This window comes from Amphiura filiformis, chromosome 14 (genome assembly GCF_039555335.1).
Source record: "Amphiura filiformis chromosome 14, Afil_fr2py, whole genome shotgun sequence".
Classification (NCBI taxonomy): domain Eukaryota; kingdom Metazoa; phylum Echinodermata; class Ophiuroidea; order Amphilepidida; family Amphiuridae; genus Amphiura; species Amphiura filiformis.
Window position 1 is genome coordinate 2,182,009 of NC_092641.1, and position 24,072 is coordinate 2,206,080.

At 40.9% G+C, this 24,072-nt stretch overlaps 1 pseudogene; it reads right to left on the reverse strand.

The window, feature by feature from the left end:
- Positions 1–21,665: 21,665 nt before the first annotated feature.
- Positions 21,666–23,746, reverse strand: LOC140170461 (ribonucleoside-diphosphate reductase subunit M2-like; annotated as a pseudogene).
- Positions 23,747–24,072: the final 326 nt, after the last annotated feature.

Consider the following 24,072-nt stretch of genomic DNA (forward strand, 5'->3'; position numbering starts at 1 on the left):
ATCTGTGAGGACCCCATAGACACTGGGTAATAACAATGCATGTGTGCAAGTAGTGTCACTGTCCTACGTAATTTGTGGGAGAAGAAGCATTTTAAAGGTATTTCGTTTTATACCGGAAGTGGCCCCTTAATGATCTTTGACCCTAAATAAAAAATACCACATATACACAGGGTAACTACAATTTATGTGTGAACATACCGTTACTGTCCTATGTTTTTCTTAGCAAATAAGAAATTTTGAAGGTTTTTCATTTTATACCGGAAGTGACCCCTTAATGACCTTTGACCCCAAATCTGTGAGGACCCCATAGACACTGGGTCATAACAATTCATGTGTGCAAGTGGTGTCACTGTCCTACGTAATTTGTGGGAGAAGAAGCATTTTAAAGGTATTACGTTTTATACCGGAAGTGGCCCCTAAATGACCTTTGACCCTAAATTAAAAAATACCACATATACACAGGGTAACTACAATTTATGTGTGAACATACCGTTACTGTCCTATGTTTTTCTTAGCAAATAAAAAAAAATTTGAAGTTTTTTCGTTTTATACCGGAAGTGACCCCTTAATGACCTTTGACCCCAAATCTGTGAGGACCCCATAGACACAAGATAATAACAATGCATATGTGCAAGTGGTGTCACTGTCCTACGTAATCTGTGAGAGAAGAAGCATTTTGAGTTGAAATCACGTTTTGACCCCTATGACCCCTGCGTGACCTTTGACCCCACGAGTTTCATATGACATGTAGGGGCATGGTCAATAATGGTTGTGACCAAGTTAGGTTAAAATCGGTGTAAGCATGTAAGTGCTAGAGCAAATGAAGTGGTCGGCAGAAAAAGAAGAAAGAAGAAGAAGAAGAAGAAAGAACCTGTAAGAAAAAAGACACAGCCGTGACTAACGTCACGGCTGTGTAACTAGACTAAGCTGTGGTCTAACCCACGAAAACAGCCGTGTTGTTACCCCTAATGACCTTTGACCCCAAAATATATGAAAACGGCCATAAACATTGGCTAATGTCAATGCATGGGTGCATGTGGCACCACTTTGCTATGTTACTGGTGGCAGAAGGGGCATTTTGAAGGTTTTTCGTCTCAGACCGGAAGTGACCCCTTAATGACATTTGGCCCCAAATAAAAAAAATACCACATATGAATTGGGTACCCACAATTCATGTGTGAACATATAGTTACTGTCCTATGTTTTTCTTAGCAAATAAAACATTTTGACGGTTTTTCGTTTTACACCGGAAGTGACCCCTTAATGACATTTGACCCCAAACAAAAAATACCACATATGAATTGGGTACCCACAATTCATTTGTGAACATACCGTTACTGTCCTATGTTTTTCTTAGCAAATAAAAAAAAAATTGAAGGTTTTTCGTTTTATACCGGAAGTGACCCCTTAATGACCTTTGACCCCAAATCTGTGAGGACCCCATAGACACTGCGTAATAACAATGCATTTATGCAAGTGGCGTTACTGTCCTACGTAATTTGTGGGAGAAGAAGCATTTTAAAGGTATTTCGTTTTGTACCGGAAGTGGCCCCTTAATGACCTTTGACCCTAAATAAAAAAATACCACATATACACAGGGTAACTACAATTAATGTGTGAACATACCGTTACTGTCCTATGTTTTTCTTAGCAAATAAAAAAAATTGAAGGTTTTTCGTTTTATACCGGAAGTGACCCCTTAATGACCTTTGACCCCAAATATGTGAGGACCCCATAGACACTGGATAATGGCAATGCATGTGTGCAAGTGGTGTCACTGTCCTACGTAATCTGTGAGAAAAGAAGCATTTTGAGTTGAAATCATGTTTTTGACCCCTATGACCCCTGCGTGACCTTTGACCCCACGAGTTTCATGTGACATGTAGGGGCATGGTCAATGATGGTTGTGACTAAGTTACGTCAAAATCGGTGTAAGTATGTAAGTGCTAGAGCAAATGTAGTGGTCGGCAGAAGAAGAAGAAAGAAGAAAGAACCTGTAAGAAAAAAGACACAGCCGTGACTAACGTCACGGCTGTGTAAGAACTAGATATATTGCATCCCTGTAAGGCTGCGAAGTCTAGCCGTGACCTTGAAATGACATCTGATGACCTTGAAATGACCTTCACCACATTTTGCATCATATCCACATAACATATACTAATTTTCATTCAAATTGAATAAACTTTGTAATTTGACCCTTTTGACCTTTAGTTGACCTCTGGTGACCTTGAAATGACCTCCAAAATATTTTGAATCATATCAAGATCACATATACTAATTTTCATCTAAATTGGACAAATATTAGAATTTGACCCCTTTTGACCTTTCGTTGACCTCTGGTGACCTTGAAATGACCTCCAATATATTTTGAATCATATCAAGATCACATATACTAATTTTCATTTAAATTGGACAAACTTTAGAATTTTACCCTTTTGACCCCCCAAACAGACCCCTCCTCCATGTTTAAGCCAAATCTGATTACAATCGTATATGAACATAATGCTAGAGCCCTTTTGGCATTATTCTGATGATCACAGCACGTAATATGCAGAAAATATTGAATTTTAAAGTGATTTTCAGTAATCAACCATTTTTGTCCCCTGTTTGACCTTGAACTCAAAATCTGTGAGGACCCCATAGACACCAACTAATGTCAATACATATGTGTCAGTCGCATCTCTGTACCATAGAATCTGTAGGAAAAGAAGCATTTTGAAGGTATTTGGTTATGTGCCGGAAATACCCCCTTAATGACCTTTGACCCCAAATCTGTGAGGACCCCATAGGCCCCGGCTATAGCCAAGGTCAATGTATAAATCTCATTACTGTACCATGTAATCTGTAGGAGAAGAAGCATTTTTGGTAAAAATCACATTTTTAGCCAAAATTACTCATGCATGACGTTTGACCCCAAATGGGTCATGTCAAATGTAAAGGCTGGGGTAGTGAAGCTTGTGCCCAAGTTTGGTCATAATCGGTCAAATAATAAAGGAGCTAGAGAAAATTATGTTAAATGTTGACAGAAGAAGAAGAAGAACTAGATATATTGCATCCTTAGTAAGGCTGCGAAGTCTAGCCGTGACCTTGAAATGACATCTGATGACCTTGAAATGACCTTCACCACATTTTGCATCATATCCACATAACATATACTAATTTTCATTCAAATTGAATAAACTTTGTAATTTGACCCCTTTTGACCTTTAGATGACCTCTGGTGACCTTGAAATGACCTCCAATATATTTTGAATCATATCAAGATCACATATACTAATTTTCATTTAAATTGGACAAACTTTAGAATTTTACCCCTTTTGACCCCAAAACAGACCCCTCCTCCATGTTTAAGCCAAATCTGATTGCAATCGTATATGAACATAATGCTAGAGCCCTTTTGGCATTATTCTGATGATCACAGCACGTAATATGCAGAAAATATTGAATTTTAAAGTGATTTTCAGTAATCAACCATTTTTGTCCCCTGTTTGACCTTGAACTCAAAATCTGTGAGGACCCCATAGACACCAACTAATGTCAATGCATATGTGTCAGTCGCATCTCTGTACCATAGAATCTGTAGGAAAAGAAGCATTTTGAAGGTATTTGGTTATGTGCCGGAAATACCCCCTTAATGACCTTTGACCCCAAATCTTTGAGGACCCCCTTAGGCCCCGGCTATAGCCAAGGTAAATGTCCAAATATCGATACTCTACCATGTAATCTGTAGGAGAAGAAGCATTTTTGGTAAAAATCACTTTTTTAGCCAAAATTACTCATGCGTGACGTTTGACCCCAAATGTGTCAGGTCATATGTAAAGGCTGGGGTAGTTGAGCTTGTGCCCAAGTTTGGTCATAATCGGTCAAATAATAAAGGAGCTAGAGCAAATTATGTTAAATGTTGACAGAAGAAGAAGAAGAAGAAGAAGAAGAAGAACTAGATATATTGCATCCTTAGTAAGGCTGCGAAGTCTAGCCGTGACCTTGAAATGACATCTGATGACCTTGAAATGACCTTCACCACATTTTGCATCATATCCACATAACATATACTAATTTTCATTCAAATTGAATAAACTTTGTAATTTGACCCCTTTTGACCTTTAGTTGACCTCTGGTGACCTTGAAATGACCTCCAATATATTTTGAATCATATCAAGATCACATATACTAATTTTCATCTAAATTGGACAAATATTAGAATTTGACCCTTTTGACCTTTCGTTGACCTCTGGTGACCTTGAAATGACCTCCAATATATTTTGAATCATATCAAGATCACATATACTAATTTTCATTTAAATTGGACAAACTTTAGAATTTTACCCTTTTGACCCCAAAACAGACCCTCCTCCATGTTTAAGCCAAATCTGATTACAATCGTATATGAACATAATGCTAGAGCCCTTTTGGCATTATTCTGATGATCACAGCACGTAATATGCAGAAAATATTGAATTTTAAAGTGATTTTCAGTAATCAACCATTTTTGTCCCCTGTTTGACCTTGAACTCAAAATCTGTGAGGACCCCATAGACACCAACTAATGTCAATGCATATGTGTCAGTCGCATCTCTGTACCATATAATCTGTAGGAAAAGAAGCATTTTGAAGGTATTTGGTTATGTGCCGAAAATACCCCCTTAATGACCTTTGACCCCAAATCTGTGAGGACCCCATAGGCCCCGGCTATAGCCAAGGTCAATGTATAAATCTCATTACTGTACCATGTAATCTGTAGGAGAAGAAGCATTTTGGTGAAAATCACATTTTACCCAAAATTACTCATGCATGACGTTTGACCCCAAATGGGTGATGTCAAATGTAAAGGCTGGGGTAGTGAAGCTTGTGCCCAAGTTTGGTCATAATCGGTCAAATAATAAAGGAGCTAGAGCAAATTATGTTAAATGTTGACAGAAAAGAAGAAGAAGAAGAAGAAGAAGAAGAAGAAGAAGAAGAAGAAGAAGAAGAAGAAGAAGAAGAAGAAGAAGAAGAAGAAGAAGAAGAAGAAGAAGAAGAAGAAGAAGAAGAAGAAGAAGAAGAAGAAGAAGAAGAAGAAGAAGAAGAAGAAGAAGAAGAAGAAGAAGAAGAAGAAGAAGAAGAAGAAGAAGAAGAAAGAAACTACTGGGAAACAGGAGTCTAGCCGCCGCTCGGCTAGACTAAAAAATAAATCAAAAATGTATACTTCATGTATTTATGATAAACAAGTATTTTCACCGGGTTCACCGTCGCAAATAATAAATGAAACAGAAAAAGTAATACCGCCTGGGAATCGAACCCAGGACCTCATGTTTACAAGACCTATGCCTTAACCACTTGGCCACGTGAGCTTCGTGATTAAGCTGCTTGCAATTTGAACCTATAAGCGGTCACTTCAACCCTTTTCCACGTTCATGTTTTTATTTATTTCAAATGTCTTTCGTTCGTTCATTCATTCATTCATTCATTCATTCATTCATTCATTCATTCATTTTTCTTTCCTTCTTTCTTTCTTTTTTTTTTTTTTTTCCTTTTTCTTTCTTTCTTTCTTTCTTTCTTTCTATCTTTCTTTAGTTATTTTTAATACAAAGAAAGAAAAAAAGAAGCATAGAAAATAATGAATGCATAATTTAGCAATGATTCACGCAATTAAAACACGAATAGTCAAAGGGTGTAAAGTGTAAACCGGCATAATGGTAATCTGTAATGGTAAACTGCTACATTGAATAACGTGCATACTGAGCAGTTTGCCCTGCATTGATATTAATATATACGTATAGATATTTATTTCAATTCAAAATGGCAAACTGTTAACAAATGTCATAAATGCGATCAATTTGTCATTCCTTTTGTATTCAAACATTCTCAATTGGTATAACCAAGGTAAACGAACGTCACGCTTCATGAGATGCGGCCTAAAAACCATAAAATGCCGATTTTGGACCATTTTGTCATTATGGTAAACTGATGCACTTTGCCATTTCCACTATACAGGTTTACACTTTCCCCGATACTTGACTACTACAAAAGACCAAAACTGGTTACTTCGATTGCGAAATGACAGCGTGGCGCAACGGCTTAGACCTTCGACTCATAATCTTTTGACTATTGATTGATGTGAATGGTTCGAGTCCCCGTGGTGGTCAATTTTTTCTTTAAGTGTATTTGATTGTTGTTTTCTTTTTTTTTCTCACCGCAAAAGCGTATTTTATTATAAATAATATTCAGAAATGAGTTGTTTCAAATTGTTACATCATAATCTTTCTGATTCGTTCGGATAGGCCTATACTCAGCAAACGCAAGTTTAACAGAAAACATTTACATGTTAGGTTATATTATAAAGGGTACAGAACGTTTTAATGAAATTCAAAAACATTTTAGAAAACATGCTGCAAACATTGTAATATTTCTTTAAAAATTATATTTGTAGTGTTTTTGAATTAGGAGACAAAAACGAGATTTCACTCAGTATCATACAGTAGAGAGTCATAATTACGAAATGTGTGTAATTTAGCAAAGGAGGTGTTTTCAGTGACCATTCCCTAAATATTCCAACTTCTTTATCAACAATTTTATTATGATTCAAATGAATAGTATATACTTCCAAATCGTGTGCAATATGAAGCTCATACAACATTTTGTTTTCAAGTTATGGGACACAAATGACATTTTAGAGCAGTTTAGAGCCATAATTACGAAACGTGTGTAGTTTAGCATAGGGGATGGTTTCAGTGACCACTCCCTAAATAAACCAATTTCTTATTCAACAATTTTGTTATAATTCCAAAGTCAAATATTTACTCTCAAATCGTGTGCAATATGAAGCTCATGCGACATTTCGTTTTTGAGTTATGACACAAAAACGAAATTTAGATGAAATATTTTGCATTCGGTAGAGACAATCAACGAAATATGTCTTGGAACGCTTGCGTGTAAATAACGGAAAACTCTCACCCCCTCTCCCCCGTTCAATGTTGAGAAATGCCAATGTCTTCAGCGGTTTCCCAATGTGTTCCAACATTGATTGATGGGGAGAGGGGAAGGGTATATCATTGCTGTAGATGTCTTGCTTGTTTCCAGGCAAAATATACGTCATTTCCATGATCATATAAAATTCTGCACGGGATTTCGACAGAGTGTACCAAGCGTTCCAAGGACTTTTTTCGTAGATTGTAGGTACGGTCCTTCCCATTTGACTTCTTCATGAACTTCTCTTAAGCTTTCTCGTAACCTCTGAGCATAGTCCGTTGATAGCTCGGCATCCTGATTTGGATCTGAGAGCACACCAACTAAATTCACAGGCAGCATCATTTCTTTTCCAAATGTCATCATGTACGGTATTTCCCCTGTAGATTCTTGAATAGAGTTTCTATATGCCATCATTGCATAGGGTAGAACTTCATCCCAATCTTGTTGGTGACTCTGCGGATCCAGCAAGACTGTTACCTTCTTAAGCATGGTCTGGTTGAATCTTTCAATTAATCCGTCTGACTTTGGATTCAACGGAGTTGTCCTTGTATTTTCTATCCCCATTAACCGACAACTTCAGCCATCATCTTGCTCTCAAAGTTTCTACCTTGGTTAGATTGAGGGGTCTCAGGGCATCATTGACGGATGATCCACTCTTCTGTGGGCTTTATGGCACATGGTATTGCTTCCTGATTGGGGATGTCATACGCCTCTACCCATTTCGAGAAATAGTCTCCCACTAAAAACGTATCGAGTTCCTGCTGCTGATTCCGGGAGTAGACCAAGAATATCCATGGCAACCCTTGTCCTCTATGCCCCCGTTGTCCTCTATGCCCAGCGAGTTCTTGTTGCAACTTCGCCTTACTTCGAGTACTAGGTGATCCGCGCCTGGCACAAACATTACGAAACTTACGGATCCTTGATTGCAGATACCAACTCAATAGAACCGTTCCCTTACGCTCTTTCTTGTCTTTGTAATTTCCAGGTGACTTGCCAACCGACTATTGGAGCTCCTTTAAGACTTTTGTCTTTGTATTGCTGTGTTACCACTAACTGCCATTTGATCACCTTACCATCCTCGGACTCCCTTCTACAATGCAGTTCAAGTCGGTCCCACTGTGCCCCAAAAAAAACTCTTGACACCTTTCGACAATGCAGGCATTTTACTCCATTTTGGTCTAGGTTGTTCTCTATGCTTTGCCTTCATGATGGTACTGATATGGTTAAATACCACTAATAGGCCTGGGCGATACATTGAAATACGATGAGTAACTATTTGTTTTCATGGCATTCGAAAAGACTGCATTAAAATCGCTGAAATTGATCAAGTTATATAGCCAAAAAAGTACTTTTTAGAGTTTGATGCTTCAAAATGGTACATTTTCTCTCATTATATGACATTTTTGATGTAATAGTACCAACATTCATACGCACGGCTTCGGTTTTTAGTAAATAGTCGCCCTATCATATTGTAACTTTCAGCTTCGAGGGCGCACTGTCATTTCAAGGTGTTTACGGTTCAGTGCGTTAAAACAAGAAAAGTCTCAGGTCAACCTATGTTGAATTTTTGATCAGTTGGCATCTGAATCATATAGTTTCACCTGATATTGGTGGCATTGAACTGTGAGAGTTCTGAATATGAGAAAATTCCACCCGAAATTAGGCATTTTCCCATTGAAACACGTGTAATACATAATTAGTGGTATTTAACCATATCCTCCTCATGAGCAGCCTTAATTTCTCGGTGTGACCATAATGAGTTGATTGTTACAAGCTTCACTTGGTTGCTACTGCTAGAACTTACTGCAGTGATTCTGTTACAACTATTGTCAGATTTGTGTTTCGGCAGTGATGGTTGTGCTGTGGGGACCGGTTGAGTTGGGATTTGTTTCCAATGCGTTACAGCCAGGTTGGATATCTCTTTGTAGAGCACAGTGTGGTCACTCCTTATATTTAATCTTTCTGCCGGATCGTATTCATAATACTTGACCTCCACCAACTTATTGTCAGTTTGCCCATGCACAGACTTTTTCTTTTCCGTCTGATTCTGTTGCTCGATGAAATGTTCTGGACCCGATCCGACTGAAATGTATATCTATGACGCTGCAGGAAATGCTGTGTTGTTTTCTTCCTGCTCATCATTCCTCATATTACACTGCCGGCATTCCCTACGGGATAAACCATCCGCATTTTGGTGATTCTTTCCAGGTCGGTGTATTATTTCATAATCATACTCTCCTAGAATTTGTATCCACCTTGCTAATTGGCCTTCCGGATTCCAAAAGCTGAGGAGCCATCGAAGCGATCCGATATCTGTGCTTATAGTAATATGTCTGCCATACAAGTATGGTAGGGAATATCGGACATGATAAAGAACTGCTAGCAATTCTTTGCGTTTGACGCAGTAATTTTTCTCTGTCTTGGTGAGAGTTCTACTCGCATATGCGATAACACTTTCCTGACGGCCATGCTCCTGGGAGAGCACAGCTCCAATCCCGTAAACACTAGCATCTATATCAAGGACGAACTTCCCGGAGTGATCTGGATAGGCTAAATTCGGACTGGTCATTAGACACCTCTTGAGTGCGCAAAATACCTCTTCACAGTGTTCAGTCCGATTAAAAACATTTTCTGTAGTAAGAGGTTAATCCCAGAAAACTGCGTACATGCGTAATACATGTCGGAGTTTCCCACTCTTGGATCACTCTCATTTTCTCTGGGTCATGTACAACATGTCCGAAATACAACACGCTCCGCTGGAACAATACACATTTCTTTGGTTTCAACTTCAGATTGGCTTGCCGGAGTCTTTTACGGATTTTCCGAAAACTATTATGTTTTCCAGATATACCAAGAGGCTTTGCCACTGCAGTCCGGCAATAATGTTTTCCATTAGCCTCTTGAAAGTGGAATGGGCATTGCATAGTCCTAAAGGCATACCAGTCCATTGATTTAATCCTCCCCGTACCACACATGCGGACTTCTCTTTAGCGGACTCATCTAATTCCATCTGCCAGTATCCGGATGTTAAGGTAACGTAGAAAACCACTGCTAATGACCCAAGCGATTATTCAGTCCTGGGAATGGGATATGGGATATGAATATTTCATTCAGCATTCTACAATCCGTACATAATCTCCAGGAACCACCCTTCTTTGTAACTAGGACTATCGGAGAAGCCCACGGACTTGATGGTGGCTCCATTATGCCCCTATCTAGCTTGTCTTGGATCTGTCCATCTGCTTCCGCTTGTACTACGGGACCCATTCATCTTGGTCTTTGTCGGATTGGCGGATCATTGCTGGTTTCAATCCGGTGTTTTATCACATCTGTCTTTCCTATTCTTTATCCCCGGAGGAGAACACATTCTGATAAGGTAAAGGACTCCGGTGTTAATTGCTTAGGTTCGGCTTCTTTTCTTTCTTTTCTCGTTTCAATGACTATGGTACACTGAAGTTGCTAGCTTTACTTCTAACAGGTTCTTACTTCTCGGATGGCTCCGAGTCTGTTACTTCGACTTATTTGACATCAACTTCAGCTTCAGCTTCAGTTCATATATTGGCTGAACTCCAAGGAGTAGTAAAGCCAATCTCGTGAGGGGTTATTGCTGCGTATTGGTATATGTGACTTTTGAAGGCTTGAACAGGTTGTGCGGGGGTTGTTGCTGCAGTCCGGCCATAATTTTTCCATTAGCCTCTTGAAAGTGGAAGCTTCATTGTATAGTCCGAAAGGCGTACCAGTCCATTGATATAATCCTCCCCGTACCACAAATGCGGACTTCTCTTTAGCGGACTCATCTAACTCCATCTGCCAGAATCCGGATGCTAACTCTAACGTAGAAAACTACTGTGCTCCGGCTAATGACTCCAGCGATTCTTCAGTCCTGGGAATGGGATATGGGATAGGAATCTTTCATTCAGCATTCTACAATCCGTAAAGAATCTCTAGGAGCCATCCTTCTTTGTAACTAGGACTATCGGAGAAGCACACGGACTTGATTGACGGTGGCTCCATTATGCCCCCTATCTAGCTTGTCTTGGATCTGTCCATCTGTGTCCACTTGTACTACGGGAGCCATTCGTCTTGGTCTTGGCGGATCATTGCTGGTTTCAATCCGATGCTTTATCACACCTGTCTTTCCTATATCTTTATCCCCAGAGGAGAACACATCCTGATATTCTACCAAGAACTTTGCCACTTAAACATGCTGGTCTTCTGGTAACTCTTTGATACTAGATTCGTATAAATCCTGCAGATACGCCGGTATTATTACTTTCTCTTCCACTTCTTCTTTTACAACATCAGTTGTATGCACTATTTCACATTCTACTACTGGACTCAATGTTCCTACAGTAGTTTTCTTTTTTTTACCAGCATTGGAGACAGAGTCGGATTAAACACTCTGATGGGGATTTTCCTCAGATCAGTTTTTATCCAGATCAACAACAACTCTAGCCATAATAGCTCCAGGTGCTTTTAGTCTACATTCTCCTTGCTCAACTACACCAAATCCTTGCATCTCAGATTGTTTAGGCACTTTCCCGAGATTTATCATCTCATTTATCATCTCATTTATCATCTTTGGAATGGCCATTGCTTGAGGAATGGTAACTTTGGTACAAAATGTGCAACTTTCTTCTGTATAACCCTGCACAACTTCTCAAAACTGTAACTGCTTCTTTACTACATCGATCACACATCCGGCTAATTCCATAAAGTCCATTCCCAATAATGCATCATCTTTCACTTGAGCTACAGTTACTGGCATGAGCACACTGGCGTTTCCTATGGTAACTTTTATCGTTGCATATCCAAATACTGTTAGTGGGCTCCCATCCGCCTGTTCACCAGTGTTTTCTACAGGAAGTAGATATGGTCTTTATCGGACCGGGATACTATTGTAAAAAATTTCAGAAATCATTGTGTCCGTCGTACCCGTGCTAGATAGGGCGCATAATGGAGCTACCAACAACAAGACTCAGAGGCATCCCGGCTACCCAGTCTTTGCTTTAATAGCTGCTGCACTCTTTGGCCCTTTAAATATGTGTAGTTGAGGTGTTTTATTCTCTCCTTTATTGTTGCGTCGGAGCCCACACGTCCTGCGACCCTGCCAGGGTTCCTGTGGTGGGTCGGTTGTCGTTTCCAGAAATATTATTCCATCCTTCTTACTGACCAACTCGATTTCCATTCAACCGGGGAGAAAAGGCGATGTAATTGTCAAGTGCACCACATTCAAAACATCCACCACGTCCATGTCCTTCTCCTATACCCCGTTCGGTCATTCTTCTGCTTGCTCCTCCACGACCTCGATATCATCGATATTCCTGCTCTCTACTTCCATTTAAGCGCCAAGGACGTTGCGGATTCTCAGGTGTACGATCCTCTCCGGGGTTAGTTGTCTGTTTGTCATTATCGGATCCTTGTTTGTCCACTTTTTCGACTAGACTCGTCAAGAAACTGATCACCTCCGTCATTTGACCTGTTCCTCCTCTGTTGGTTGTTTCCACAACTCATGCATATTTCGTTGGTAGAGTGAGAGTACCTTTGTCCCTCAGCTACCAAAATTGTTTCCAATTCTAGTGTAACACGGAATGCCTCCTCCAATGTGGTGGGCCGAGACGTATGAATTGCAGAGTGGAGCTCGCGGTCTCGTAAGTTATCCATGAAATGATCCCTGACAATCCTATTTCTTGACTACTCCGGCATGTCGACGTAGGCGCCATCCATCAACTTTCTTATAGCTTGAGCAAAATCCTGCAACGTCTCTTGCGGCTGCTGCTGGCGACCTCTTAGCTGAACCAAATACATCTCTTCCTGGCCATCGAACATTCCTTCAAGTCGTCCTACCAGATCTTTATACTTTATGGTCTACATTCATCACCCTGTTGGATGACTCTTCTTGCTCGACCCCTCAAACACGTAAACAGCTGCTGTGCATTTTGCCGTTCTGTCCAGGCATTCCATGCCGCACAAGATTCAAACTGACTCAAATACTCATGAATGTTTGCATTACTGGTAAAAGACCCCGGTGTTATTTTATTTTTTATTTTTTATTTTTTGGTTTGGCTTCTTTTCTTACTTTTCTCGATTCAATGACAATGGTACACTGAAATTGCTTGCTTTACTTCTAACAGGTTCTTACTCCGCGGATGGTTCCGAATCTGTTACTTCGACTTCTTTGACATCAGCTTCAGCTTCAGCTTCAGTTCATATATTGGCTGAACTCCAAGGAGTAGTAAAGCCAATCTCGTGAGGGGTTATTGCTGCGTATTGGTATATGTGACTTTTGAAGGCTTGAACAGGTGGTACTTTAACAATGTCTTCCTGTAAGGAATTCCATACAATAATAGTTCTTGGGAAAACAAGATTGGTTGTGACTGATGAGACAGGTTTGATGTTGGAGAAAACTTTTTGAATTGTTGCGACGAGAGGAAGGGTTACTGGTGTCAGGTAGTAATCACTGGGGATGTCCTCCTCGTTGTTGGTGATCTTGTACATGAGGGTCAATCTGGCTGTTCTTCTTCTGTCCTCTAGTGATTGCCACCTTTCAATTTTGGTCGTGTGGTTTTCTGGTATTGATATTGGGGGATGGATGTTGTTTTAAAATGAATACTCTTTAAAAGAAGCGCCAAATAGCGCAGAACAAATTCTACGTAAAGCGCGAACAGATTTGCCATTTTAATCTACATTGAAGTCCTGAGCTGCAGACATTTTGACATTTTGAGATAATTGTGATCATTAAAAAATTTTCAAAAATATTGTAGCAAAAGGATGGCGAATCTGATGAAGTGGTATTTATTATATTTAATTCCCGTCGATAATACCACTTCTTTTTCATGTTATATTTCCTCTACAGGGATGGTTGTAATTTATATCCCGTATTTAGGCCTTATAGCTACTATGGCCTATTTGCGGGGAGGAGATATGATTAAGTGACCACTAGGTTCTAATACCAACTTTCCTAATCATAAAGCTCCAGTTGCCAAGTGGTTAAGGCACAGGTTTCGTAAACCTAAGGTCCTCGGTTCTATTCCCAGCCGGATCACTGTTCCTACTTGTCCCCTTTATTATTTGCATCTCGAACCTATATAAGGTCTCCTATCTGCGCTTTACGTGCATATTATTCAACAAACCCTTTCTTTACTCATATACGGACAGGCACTCGTTTACGGGAATAACGCGCTCCTTACCGGCGTTGTCGTCAGTACTGGAATTTTTACTTGATATATATGTTAAAATAGACATGATCCCTCATATTTTAGCAGAATTTCGGTACAATAATTCGCATATATAGTAGCTATAGCTATAAACCTGTGGGTGTAGCCCGTCACTCAGAAGATCCGGTAGTTAGAAGACCCGCTATTCAGAAAACGCATTATTTAGAATAACGGAATAACAAACTTTATGAATAGTGAGGTTTTTGTTGAATTTTAAGTCCCGCTAGTCAGATTTGTTTCTGACTAGCGAGCTGTATCCACACCCTAACCCTACACCTTAATCCTAACCCTAACCCTAAACCCTAACCATAAGCATAACCCTAAACCCTAAACCCTAAACCCTAAACCCTAACTCTAACCCTAAAATGGCTAACTTTTCGTGTTGATTAGGGGGAGTAGAATGGAAGGAGCCGTATTTCTCAAAATTTAGCAATTTAACTAAAAATGCAGTGTAGTTAGTAATACATTGATCGCACAAAGAAGGTGTAACATGCGTAGATCTACTTACCTGGCAGAACACACAGAAGCTGTAGCATCAGTACAATGTTGTACTGGTTCATCACGTGGGAAACCCACATGATTTAGGGCTGAAATATAAAAAGATGTAAATAACTTGATAATGAAATGGAACACATATCTTGGTGTAGATTATTCATCCAGTAGTTCAATACATTATTTTGTAAATTAAATCTAATACTGGAACTAAAATTTGCAACTCATATTCCTCGCCGTTTGACGTCACAACATCTGACGTCATCACAACATCATCAATCAGATGCCTGACGAAGTCCGAAGTTTTCGGACGCAACGTAGCAAAGTGAGTTGCAAAGTTTAGTTCCAGTATTAGATTTAATTTACAAAATAATGAAATGGACCACAGTTTGCAATATCAAAAGTAACTTATGTGACAATAACGGGGACAAACAAACAGCAATAGGACAAATAGCAAACACATCGACGAATTCTGGTAGTTGCTGTGTCTTGCTGTTGAGTCTCGAAATCAAGTAGAAATACCAAAACATTGGAATACCCTAGATCCGAACCATTGTTTAAGAGTCTATGTTTGTGGTATTGATTGCTTCGTAGGCCAATCAAATTAAAAAATCACCCACCACTAATTGCAATCGAAACCATTTAAACGCCATTCATTTCAAAAAAGTATATTAAAGAACATATTCAAAATCTGCAAAAGTCCACTGGTGCATAAATTCAAAATGGCCTCTTATGCAGGGGTGAAATTTCAAATTTGATCAATTGTTGTTAAAAACCATAGACAAGAACACCGCTTGAAAAAGTGTCTAGCACTAAGTTTCTAGGTCTACAAATTGACCAACATATCACTTAGAAAGAACATAATTATTGATAATATCGTGAAAACATGTTCAAGAAATATATATAATGTCGGTTTCAATAATAAATTGAAAAAACCCTCTCACATGAGGTGTTGTATACATTGTATTGTTCTTTAATATTGCCGTATATCAACTATGGTATTTTAGCTGTGCATGTTCATCATATATCAATGCAAGTGATTATAGAAGTAGCACTAATCCCTTACTGATCAGATATAATATTTTCAGTGTCAGGGATATACATTTGAACTTGGTTCATTTATGTACAACCATGATACTGGACTTTTATACCGAATGTCTTTGATGATTTGTTTATAAAATAGTCTAAGATTCATGACTTAAACACAAAATACATAACAAGTTTTCATACCAAACCAGCAAATGGTGGCACGGAATCTTCACCTTTTACAGCGTGGAATTCAAGACTATTGTCCTGTACTTACTGTGGTAATTTTTGAGCAATCACATTACCGAACCAAATATAGGACTGAAACTCAGCACCGTGGCTCCATGCCCAGCTTGTCACTAGTCATCATTAAACATTTGACATTCCAATAAAGCCACTGTAGTCCTCCTGCAGAAAACACATCAGTGGCGTAGCCAGGACTTATGCTGAGTGGTTGGCACAAAAGTGGGTTAAAAAGCACAACGAAGTCCTAAAAATCTTAAACATCAGGTCGGCAGCAGTATACCCGGCTGTAGGGAGGTTTTGAACCCGAAACAGAAGAATAAACTTTCGACGCACAAAAACCTCGTACGCGTCCTCGTTAATAAAATTCTGAATCAGCACGGTTGATTTGTCGGAGTTCTCCTCGCTCCTGTCCTAGGCACCATCGTAAGTCTTATGCTCAAGAAAAGTGTAACAGTTGGGTGGTGAATCTTTGAGAACCGGAATACTATATATATAACTCATCGGATTCGATTCCTCGTCGTCCGTATCATCCTGAGTATCGCTCATGGCGGTCGACGCGGGAGAGTTTTACGTCACGTTACCGAGCAACAGTTCATTCGACTATTGCCCAAACAATACTTTGAACGATTTCACCAGATTGTTCAAACCGATGGACCTATCCGGTGAATGGGAGTGGCTTTGACCCAGATCAGTTGCCCCCATTCCATTTACAACGTCAATGCACCTTACAACCTTACTGCGACCTGGACGAGTTATTTCTAACCATGCACGAACTCATGGATGAGCTCGGGAAAGCCAATATCAAATTGATTTTGAACAAGAACACCCAGACGGTTAGAGTGAAACTCCAACACGACGCTTAAATCGAATTTCATCCGGAACTCATGGCCATCTTAGGTTTCCGTAAAAGAGATATTTTGATCCGTTAAACAACGGAAGCTGATCTTCCCGTGGATATCAACGGAGGGATGTACTCCGTTTACATGTGTATGGACATTATCGAGGATCAAGTCGTAGGGGATGCGTTCGCGCCCCTCTTACGCACCGTGCACATGGATAAGAAGAGTTGCGGAGATGTCATCACTCCAAGCCTGCACAGAATACAAAGGTGCAAAAGCGAGCATTATTTGCGATGTATGCGGTACGTGGTTTCATGTCGACTGTATTCACATAAGTGAAGTTGTGTGAAGCATGTCTTGCCAGATCATATCTCCCATGGGAGTGCACAAACTGTTGCTTACCGAACATTTCAGCTAGCCTATTTGACTCTACCATCTATAGAACCAGGGTCCCCAAATGCCCAGACTTTTCTAACCATGTAGCAAATCTAGTAACAGAACTACCAACCTTCGTTCACTTACCATAAACTTTCAAAGCATCTTTAGTAAGAAAGAAGAGCTATGGCGTTTGATTGATGCTGTGAAACCTGATGTAATATCTGGCTGTGAAACCTGGCTTAAACCAACTATTACGCATGGGGAAATCCTTCCTTCACACTACAAGCTATACAGTAAAGACCGGCACGATGGATACGGTGGAGTTCTTCTTGCTGTTCATCAAGCCTGACCATCTATCAACTTGACACCAACTGATGCTGAATTTGTGGCTGCAAAAATCATGAATGGAAAAGAGAAACCCCTGGTCATCGGCGCCTTATATCGGCCAACCAAGAACAACCAAGACTACACGGGCTCTCTCAACAAGACCATTGAAGACCTCTGTATGTCAAAGCCTGAAGCTGCAATCTGGATTAGTGGTGATATCAACCAGCCTGACATCGACTTGACTACTGACCAAGTGATCTGCCATCAGTATCCAAAAAGCCTCAACGAGTCCTTCTTGCAGTCACTGTCACGTACTGGACTTGAACAGCTCGTCGACTTTCCTACAAGAAATGACAACACTCTTGACATTGTGATTACCAACCGGCCCTCCTTGGTTAACCGATGTGAAGGCATGCCAGGACTGAGCGACCACGACATTGTTTATGTGGACTTGAATATTCAAGCTAGTAGGTCCAACCTCTGGAAACATGCTGACCTTGACACTATCCACTCTGCTACAAAAACTTGGGCAGATAGCTTCGTCTCAAGATATTCCACCTCTACTCCAGTTGAAATACTTGCTGCTGAAGTTGAAAATCAGCTTGAGAAGATCCTAAATGAGTAAGTGCCATCAAAACTCAGCTCATCAACATTCAGCCAACCGTGTTCACAACTACCACCATTCATTCATTCATTCATCATTAATTTCCATATCAAAAATACATAATTACATACATCAAAATCAGACAATATTAAATTAAACAAGTACATCAAAACAGTAAAAAAAACTTAATTACAACAATTAACATGGCATGTTATGGAGGGGAAGGCTGGAAGGCCAAATAGGTCTGTAAAAAGCCATCCCTGTAGGGGTAACAATAAAAACAGACAATAAATATTTAAAAAACAAAACCAAAGCCAGATAATACAACTACGGAGAAGACAAGGACTGGGCTCAAAGAAATTCATAAACCATATTTTAAGTTTGTTTTATGTGCTTAAAAGAGAAGAAAAAAATCAAACGTAAGTTGAAATTAGCTTTTGCTTAAATTGATTACGGAAACACCAAGAAAGAAGATCAAACAACATGCCGGCAAGCCTATAGTCAATATCTCACCAGCATCATTTGCAGTGAACCAGGTGGAAACAAATTTCTTGGTGCGCTAATTAAATCTAAGCGCTCCGACCAAACATGAACTGTTCCGCTTAAAGACGGCAACATCCTCCACAGCATTCCAAAGATCAAAGCAAGTATCCTGAACCGCCACTTTGCATCTGTATTCACTGATGACAAGTCAACCACCCTGCCAGACCTTGGACCTAGTGCCCATCCACCAATGGGTAGAATTATTGTCAGCATTCCAGGTGTCATCAAGCTTCTCCGGAACTTGAAGCCACACAAGGTCACAGGTCCAGATGGAATTCCGGCAAGACTTCTCAGGGAAACGGTTGTTGAAATTGCTCCTGCGATCATTCTACTATTCCAAACTTCGTTGATTCTTGGAAGAGGGCATCCGTCGTTCCGATTTTCAAGAACGGCAACCTATCCTTAGCTGCCAACTACAGAACTACATTATATCACTGACATCCATCCTGTGTAAGCTCTGTGAGCATAATCTCCACCATGCTATGATTGGACACTTTTCCAAGCACCAAATCCTGACAGATGCACAACATGGCTTTAGGAAGAATAGATCGTGCGAAACCCAACTGATCCACACTATCCAAGACCTGGCAAAAAGCATTGACGAAAAAGGCCAGACTGGCCTGATTCTGCCGGATTTCGCCAAAGCTATCGATAAGGTGTCTCACAAGATCAAGCATTACGGAATTCACGACACCACTCTTCGCTGGGTGCAAGACTTCCTCAGCAACAGGACCCGGAAAACCCAGAAAATGCTTGTAGACGGGCAAAGCAAATCGGAGTCACATCAGGTGTTCCACAGGGCAGTGTCCTCGGCCCCTCCTGTTTCTTGCCTTCATTAACGATCTTTCAGCCAGTACCAGTCAAGTTAGCTCAATCGTTAAGGCGTTTGACTGTGGTGCGAGAGGTTGTGTGTTCGAGACCTGGCGGTGCCTAGTACGCTATCGTGGAAAAAATTGAGTTAGCTTGAAATTCCCCTGGACAAGGAACTTACTGCTAATGTGTCTCGTTGTAACCCGTACGAAACTCGGGGAGCTGATCCTGGTTGCGAAGGTTATTTGTGGAATGTCTAGGGTGTGCGCTCTTGAAGCAGCAAAGTCCCTGAATGGTTGATTAATGGTTTATGGAATGATGTGGGGCCGTCGTGGTCACAGCGACAACCTGTAAAGTGTGCTGAGGCTTGTGGATCAACGTCTAGGCGTTGTGCCTGTGCGTAGCGCACTATAAATCACTGCGCTTTTGTTTTCGTTTTTTTTACCAGAAGCTCTGTCAACCGCCTCTTTGCAGATGAATGTGTCCTGTACAAACTCATTTCAACCCATCAAGACACCAAACTTCTCCAGGATTATTTAGACGCCTTGCAGGAATGGAAACGCACGTGGTTAACGCAATTCCATCCATCCAAGTGTCATGTAATTCACGTCACCAACAAAAGGAAGCCTATCACCATTGCCTACAACATCCACGGCGTTACCCTTGAAGAGGTGTCCTCTACAAAGTACCTCGGTCTGATCATCGACAGCAAACTCAACATCATCACCAAGAAAGCTAATGGAACCCGTGCCTTCCTTGGAGGTAACTTCAATCACTGCAGCAGGAAAATCAAAGAGGCTACATACAACACCTATGTGAGACCAATTGTAGAGTGTGCTGCAGTGGCCTGTGACCCCCACACCCAGCGCAACATCAAGAAGGTGGAACAAAGCCATAGAAGTAGTGCGCGATTCGTCACCAGCAAGTATGATCGTAGGACCAGCGTCACGTCACTTCTTGCTGATCTCAAATGGCCGTCGCTTCAATCTACACGTCGCCAAGCCAGACTCTCCATGCTGTACAGAATAAGGTACAACTTGATCGACATCAACTGGGAGCATTACCTGACATTAGCAATATCTAACACCAGAGGGCATGCTTCCAGATTCTGGACACAATACTGCAGCTCCCAGGCTTACTTGGCTTTTTTCTTTCCACACCAGCAGGGAATGGAACGCCCTTCGGAAGGACCCGGGAGATTTCACCTCGCTCGATGGATTTAAGGCAGCATTGAGCGAAGTATCCACGTAACCAGCTGGCATCCTTCTTTTTATCGCACTTCACCATTGTATATATTTTGCACCCGATTCTACCTGCTGCCATATTCGTCATCACAGGTACACACAAGTACAGTTGCCGAAACACACTTTAGGTAAAAATCGTCGCTCCCAATGGAGACGATTTCCTCGCGTGTACCTAGTGCGTTCCTACCAACCTCTTTCTACATTCGATGTTCAGGATGGTCAGCGTAGCTTACAACACTTACCCTTACAGCGCCATGATCGAGACGTTGTTGACGTACGGATCGGATGCCAAAAAATCTCACTTGACCTCCGCCCTCTTCTACAAAGACGCCGCGAAATTGTTGACGTCGTCAATCCCACCGCTCCCAACGCTCAAGCCAATCTAGGTTTGAAGAAACGGTACCAACTTACCAGTCAAAGCACGCAGCAAAGCACGGCATGAAGCACGCCGGCATCTTCTGTCAAGGAAAATTTCTACTCAACGGGGTAGAACTTATACTCAAACTGCATAGAAGCAAGAATGCTCGCTCTTGAGAGCCGACGATGATCAAGTGGATGCCCAACCCGATTACCCGATGCACGACGCCAAAGAATTGGAAAGCGGTGTTACCGTGAAATACCCTATCCGGAGAGAGGATCTTAAATGCTATTCCATACCTCAGGGGAATCTGTCTTTCGTCAGAGTGAGTCTTTTCACGGGGCAAGTATTGAGACGGGTCGTCTTTGGTCTAGAGGATAATACCGCCTACAACGGGGCTAACGATAAATTTAACTCTTACAACTTCAAGCACTTCGACCTCAACTTTTTGGTGTTGCACTGTAACGAAGAAAACTCTTTGTTCCAAGGTACAAACATTCTGCACCAGGACCAAGGTGTACCTATCGACCGAGAGGAATTTGCCCAAGGATACAGCCTGTTTGCATACAGCCAGTTCACCCGACACTTCCGACGGAGCTCACCTGAACCCTATGCAAACCAGATCGGTGCGTCTCAAGTTGCAGTTTTAGTACCCCCCCCCCTTTTTTTTTGGTATTCTCCTACTCGTTTCTCGAACAAGTTGGTCTTACCTTCCATTGAAATATTTTCCATGAAATCGTAAGGATTGGTCACGCGGTACACTGCAAATTTTCCCGAACACATGACGCTTCTCAGACGCGTCCGAGGTGTTCATAATTGTCTCGTTAGAACACTAGTGTTTTTGAAAATATGATAAGCCTTGCACACTAGTGTTCTTTTAGTATAATGTAGAACACGCAGTATTGATCAGACGTGTCACAAGTGTTCTGAATGATTATATTGAATACTGGTGTTCAAAAATGGAACGCATGTAGTAATGATACCGATGTGGATGAGCAGATAGAGGCGTTGGAGACCTGCGACGTGTCAGCGAGCTCGAGAAATACACGGTGCTCCTATGAAGGAGGGATATAAGTAACAACAACAACAATGGCGATGCAATGTGGAAACGCTAGCGCTATTCCAAATTGTCTTTTTCTCGACAAAATGGGATGATAGTGAGAGTAAATTCGAAGGATTTAGGGAAGAATGAAATTCAGGGCAACTTTGGGAGCGACTCGGAGCCCGTATATCTGTTGACAGCGATGAACAAGCATCGGAGAGACACAAGAGGGCGAGATGTCCGAGCAGTCAAGGCATTGCGCTCCCGGGTTGCGCTGTCGGCCGGGAGATACGATCGGCGAGGGTTTGAGCCTTGTGCTTGCCTCGGTGAAAACTCTCGGATTTCATCGGAATTCTTCGGAACACCGCCATTATCTTGTTTGTACTACCATGCATTTGTTTATTGTCGAGTAATGAGATTTTGAAAATGTATAAATAAAGGTTGAACACCAGCATTCTGAAAATCAATGTTTGAACACGTGTCATGTGTTAAAAAACCATTACATTTCTTTCATGTGTCCGAGGTGTTCATAGATAGTAATTTTGAACACCAGTGTTTAAAGGATTAGAACACGTTACACTAGTGTTCTGAGGTAATAACACCTGTGTTCTCTACATTAACACTAGTGTTCTCTAAATAAGTTGAACACGTGTCATGTGTTAAAAAACCGTTACATTTCTTTCATGTGTCCGAGGTGTTCATAGATAGTAATTTTGAACACCAGTGTTTAAAGGATTAGAACACGTTACACTAGTGTTCTGAGGTAATAACACCTGTGTTCTCTACATTAACACTAGCGTTCTCTAAATAAGTTGAACACGTGTCATGTGTTAAAAAACCGTTACATTAATGAACGCGTTCCATGTGTTCTGGCCAATTTACATTGTAGAAGTTGTCGTAAGCTAGTTCGACCAACAAATGATCGGTGATGAATTCTATTAAACGTTCATTCATTCCTATCAGGGAACATTTAAAGCCTCGGTCATAAATTCGCGTTCAATCTCAACCGCATCTCGAACCATTTGCGCTCAATGTACGAGAACAATAAATATGCGAAATCGCAATGCAACGCCTCGTCGCAGCTGATGAGTTCGTTGGAAAAAGTCAAACCAGACATTAAACCTCTTTTCGTCAACCAGAATATCGCGGTGAACGATCCTGAGAAAAATCCTTCGACGACAGCGAACAATACGAGTCTCGTGGCGAAAGTGGCCTCGTCTTCGTTGATCCAGCGTAGAGCCCTCTCGGATTTCTCCTTTACGACGGGAATAGTTTCCACGGCGTTGAGTAGGTGCGTTTGTTCGCGTCTGTCCTTAATGTACGTATCTATGAGCACGCTGTACATTTCGGAGTGAATATTTTCCATCATGATCTGAAAACCATAGAAAACCTTCGCTTCGGCAATCTGCACTTTGCTACAGAATTGAGTCGTTAAATTTTCGACGATTATTCCGTCGCTACCCGATAGGTTGTGGAAAATGAAATACTTCTCCAATCGTTGAGACTTTTTATCTTTTGCGATGTCTACATCCGTCACCGTCCAGAATGACGCCTCGGCCCGCTTGTACATATCCCATATGTCGTGGTATTGAATAGGGAATATATATAACGAGCCTAGAAGGATCAACTCAAGGATCGAAAGGAGAAAGTCAATGTATTCAAGGAGAAGCATAGCGCTCCCGGAGCACAAGGCATATTATAGGCCTTGTGCTCCGGGAGCGCTATGCTTCTCCTTTAATACATACTTAATAAACCATAACCCTAAATCTTGGAGCACTAACCCCAACTATACTCCTCCAGGAGCGCTGTGTATTGTCGAAATCTTACTCTCGCGTCCAGGACTACATGTATACTGTATTTATTTACATGCAATCAGTACACACCACGGGTAACGAAGTTTTCCAAGTTCAACAAAGCTATCAGAAATTGAGAGCAAAATTCTTTCTTTCGAAAGAAAATCAATGTCTGATAGATTTATATAAAAACATTTTAGGTTTT